Below are 5,000 nucleotides of genomic sequence, written 5' to 3' on the forward strand. Positions count from 1 at the left end.
CAGAGTAAAATGGAACATTACCGCGCGCTCTCGAACCAACGCGCGTTCTGTGTCCAAGCTATATTATTATGAGAAAAAAATGACCCCACAACTTGATTACTTCGAAGAATAATTCGGCGTAACTTTGGAACTGACAGCAGACGTACATTCCAGCAAGCGGTAAAACAGCAAAAATGATGAAAAAATTCCACGAAAAATAAAAGAAAAGAAGAAGCCTACAACACGGGGTATTCCCAGGCGGTCACCCATCCAAGTACTAACCCCGCCCGACAGGGCTTAACTTCGGTGATCAGACGAGAACCGGTGTTCTCCCTGTGGTATGGTCGTAGGCGAGAGAAAAGAGAGAAAATTTGACTTCTTATACCGAGTATGGTGAACATGTAAGCGAGGCATTACTTCATTACCCTCCTCAGGCAACCCTGACCTACAAAACAGGCTGTGAAGTCTTCCTTTGTAGCTGTAAATAAATTTATGCGGCCACTTACACGGAGCTTGGCGGGCTTTAAAAACCCCTTAGGGCCTAGTAAGCGGTCCCAGTCTGCCTCGTTTTCGTGTTCCCTGTCCTCCTATGGGTTAATGGCCGAGCTGTTAGGGCCTGGGTACCCTGTAGACGCTATTTGATCCCTGTCTATACACACTGTAGTGTCCTGAAGAGCTTGGCCGAGTATCTGTGCTCAGACTGAGCCAATGATATCTCTCTGTCCTCGCATAGAGTGCCAGATGCATCATGGGATGCGACAGTATTGCAACCACCATATCTAGGATGGGGAAGGAGCCAACCACCCTAGGTCCGGAGGACCTAAAGGGGCATCGCTTCTCGGCCTTTTGGCTAAGATCGTTTTGTTAGTATTTGGCTTTTTTCTTTATTTTTGTGGGGGCAGTGCTAAGTACCGGCCGGGCGGGAACGCCGCGCCCCCCGCCCTAAATCTTTAGGCAAGCGATTCTTTTTTCCGTGCGGCTTAGTCCGTTTCGGAACGTTTTTTGATTTTGCTATGGCTTCAAGTTCTTGGAATGATCGAGTTTTGGAAGAAGAGGCTTCTCGCCCCGCTGATCCAGTTGAAAATGCAGATATGGTTGTTGAAGAAAATACTGCCGCTCCCCCTGAGCAATCTGGTGCGAATTTACCCGATGGTTCTGTGCCTGAAAATCTTAATGCAGACAGTGGCGAGTCCCACATCGATCCTGAACCTGCTGTTCCAGCTGAGCCCCACACAGATGTACAAGATAGTTCGTATGCTGGCGCTTTACGTGTCAACTTACCTGATGACGGTGATGGTTATGTTACTGACGAGGAACAGCGCATTTGCGAGCGTCGCATTATGAGTATGTCTGAGCTTGAGCGAGAGAACTTTCATCCTCTCAATGTAACACCTGACCGACCTTGCACTGCATATTTTAACGTGGGTGATAATTCTACTACCACCAAAGATATCTTCGACGCTTTACTTCGAGACGGAATTCCTGCTACAGCTGTTCGTTGTTTACAACGTCAACCGAATGGTTCTGTTCTTATTACCTTCTCTACTTCGGATTACCGCGACCGTTTTCTACGCAAATCTGCTTTTGTGGTTCGTAGAGTAGCACGTGTTTCTCATCCTGCTTCTCGCAGATTAACATTTGTGAACGTTTATGATGCTCCGCATGAATTACCTGACTCGGCAATTCGCGAACGCCTTAGCGTTTACGGTCGAATTTATTCTATCCGAAGAGGTAAATGTCAGGAATTTCCTGACGTTTTCAACGGCGTCCGTCATCTCCGAATGGCACTATCCAGCGACATACCTTGTTTTCTTCGCTTTGGAAAATACCAGGTGCGAGTCAAATATGATAATCAGCCCAAGACCTGCCGAAAATGCGGCTCGGATGAACACCTTATTAAGGATTGCCGGAATAAGATTTGTTTCAATTGCGATCAGATCGGACACGTCTCCCGTGATTGTCCTGAGGACAGTAAATGCTGTATTTGCAAGGATACGTCTCATTTCGCGATTGATTGCCCCCATTCCTGGTATAAGCGACCCACGCTTAAAGAAGTTGGAACTACGGAACGCCCCGCTGCCAATGATGACCGTGATCCTCTCATTGTCAACGACGATCGTGATCCCTCTGCTGCTAATGATCGCCCCCCCCCTGCGGATATTTCACTTAACGAAGTGCAGGCTACTGATGCTGACGCTACTCAGCCTTCTGGTGACTCTTCACACCGGCCGATTCTGGATTCCCAGGGATCTTTAGTACCCTCCCCGTCCCCTGTCATCCCTTTACTTGAGGAGGTTTTTGGTTCTGACGACCTGGATGATGACAGAGATGTTGATTTTAGTACCGCAGATGAAGATGAGGAGGATGATGAGGAAAGCAGTTCCTCTGAGGATGACAGTCCTGCCGAGCGCTCCGATGGTGAGAATGATTCCTCTGTAGCTGATCCATCTGTTCGCGAATCTGATGTTCTTGCTGTTGCGACCAAGAAGAGAAGGAAAGCTCCGCCAACGCGGAAACCACAGCGTATGAGATCTGATGGCCCTACCCCCCCCTCTCGCACACCTACTCGTCCGTCTCTGGTGACAAGTAAGAGATTGCGACCCAGTAATGATCCTCCGGACGTTACTTGAATTCCTTTCCCTTCAAGGTTATTTCACTGAATGTAAGGGGTTTTGAGAAAAATGCAGACGCGTTTTTCAATTTAGTTCGCAAAAATTATGATTTCGGTTTTTTTCAGGAGACCTTGATTTCTGATCAGAAATCAATTGTCTCCTTATCCTCTCGTTGGCGCGGTAAGAGTTATTGGTCCCCTGCAATCGGGAAGCAGGGCGGTGTTCTTGTTTTGATTAATGATCGTTTTGATTGCGAAGTTCTTTCTTGGAAAAGGGATTCAAGTGGTCGCCTTATTAGTTTACTGGTTGCTTTTAACAATAGTAAATTCAATCTTTTATGCGTTTATGCCCCTACCAATTTAGCTGAGCGTAGGGATTTCTTTTCTGGGTTGCATGAATTTTTTATTCCGGCAGAAGGCCTTATTCTAGGGGGAGACTTTAATTGTTATGACAGCGCTCTTGATAAACTCGGCGGGAATGTTAATATCAACAACGAATTTAATGAGTTAAAATCTACCTTTCACCTAGTCGATGTTTGGCGTAGATCGCACCCCGGAGTGCGTGAATTCACCTGGTTTAATTCAGATTACTCGATCGCTAGTCGCCTTGATAAGTTTTATTTATCGTCGAACATTGCTAAGTTGTTTTCGTCCTCTTCAATTATCCCATGTTGTTATTCCGACCATGATTATGTTAATCTGCACCTGGATTTCTCTCTTTTCGTTCCCCGGGGACCTGGCCTCTGGAAATTTAATAATTCTCTGTTAGATGATCCTGATTTCTGTGACTATATTCGTTCTCGTATCGCCGATCTTTCTTCTAGTATTTTTTGCTTTCAGTCTATTTTATTGTGGTGGGATTTTTTCAAAGAGTCTATCAAGAGCGACTGTATATCATTTGCTAGTAATAAACGCGCTGAATTATCGCGTGAAATGGTTGTCTTGACTAACCGCTTAATTGATTGTAAGCGCTTCTTAGTTCAAGGTGACTTGTCGTTTCGCTCCGAAATTATATCTTTAGAAGCACAACTCGCTGCTCTTACTAGGACTGAAATTGAGGGCGTTAAACTAAGAAGCAGAACTCGCTGGTTAGAGGAGGGTGAAAAACCTACTCGATTTTTCTTTAAATTAGAACAGGAGCGCGCTGAAAAGCACCGTGTTTCCGCTATGTATGATCCGAATGGTAATGAGGTTACTTCACGTGCTGACCTTGAACAGGTTCACGTGAACTTCTATCGCAAATTATTTGCATGTGAAGAGATCGACCCTGTGTGTCAACAACATTTATTTTCTCAGCTCGATTTGAAATTGTCTTCCGAAGAGTCTGCTTCTTGCGACGGTCCGGTCTCCTTGGAGGAGCTAACTACTTCTGTTAAGAGTTTATCGTTAAATAAATCTCCTGGTCCTGACGGTCTTACTCTAGAATTTTATCTCTGTTTTTGGAATATTTTAGGGCCTTTGTTGTGTCGCCTGTATAAACAATGTCTTCTTGATGAGTCTTTACCTGTTTCTCTTCGCACCAGTGTTACTCGTTTGCTCTTTAAAAAACGTGGCGATATGAAAGACTTAAAAAATTGGCGGCCGATTTCTTTATTAAATGTCGACTACAAAATTCTGTCAAAAGTGATTACGCTGCGACTTTCCCGTGTCATGGCAAGTATTGTTCACCCGGACCAGACCTGTTCTGTTCCGGGTCGCTCAATCTCTTCTAATGTTACTATGTTACGCGATGTCCTTGATTATATTAACCGAACAAATGAATCTGGTATCCTTGTTAGTTTAGATCAGGAAAAAGCCTTTGATCGCGTCAATCATTCCTTTTTGTTTAAATTGCTTTCTTACCTTGGCTTCGGTTCGTGTTTTATCAAGTGGGTTTCTACGCTCTACAAAGGTGCTAATATGAAAATAATTCTTAACGGGTATCTTACTGAACAAATTGAAATCAATCGTGGCGTTCGTCAGGGTGACCCGTTGTCCCCTCTGCTTTATGTCTTGTGCGTTGAGGTACTTGCCTCATTAATTAGATCTTCTTCGTTTATTACCGGTTTTTTATTACCTGGTGCTAAGGGTGTACATTTCCGGGTTCGTCAATATGCAGATGACACAACAACTTTTGTGAAGAATATTTCATCTTTAATTCAGTTATTTAATGTTATCTCTCTTTATGAAAAAGGATCAGGAGCTAAGTTAAATCGTTCTAAGACTGAGGCCATGTGGCTGGGTGCGTGGAGGTCACGCGAGGACCAGCCACTTGGCCTCACTTGGGTTCAGAAGATGAAGATCCTAGGCGTTTGGTTCGGGGTTGTCCCAGTTGAGGAAGATAACTGGCTCCCCCGAATCAATAAACTAGAGAAATCGATTAATTTGTGGAAATCGCGTTCTTTGTCCTTTGTTGGTAAAAGTCTAGTCA

General features: G+C 44.6%; 1 non-coding gene across 1 annotated transcript; it reads right to left on the reverse strand.

Annotated features, from left to right (window-relative positions):
• Positions 1 to 212: 212 nt before the first annotated feature.
• Positions 213 to 331, reverse strand: LOC140939603 (5S ribosomal RNA). Its single transcript, XR_012165940.1, has one exon. It is a non-coding gene; the product is annotated as a 5S ribosomal RNA (ribosomal RNA).
• Positions 332 to 5,000: the final 4,669 nt, after the last annotated feature.

This window comes from Porites lutea, chromosome 5 (assembly GCF_958299795.1).
Source record: "Porites lutea chromosome 5, jaPorLute2.1, whole genome shotgun sequence".
Lineage (NCBI taxonomy): Eukaryota > Metazoa > Cnidaria > Anthozoa > Scleractinia > Poritidae > Porites > Porites lutea.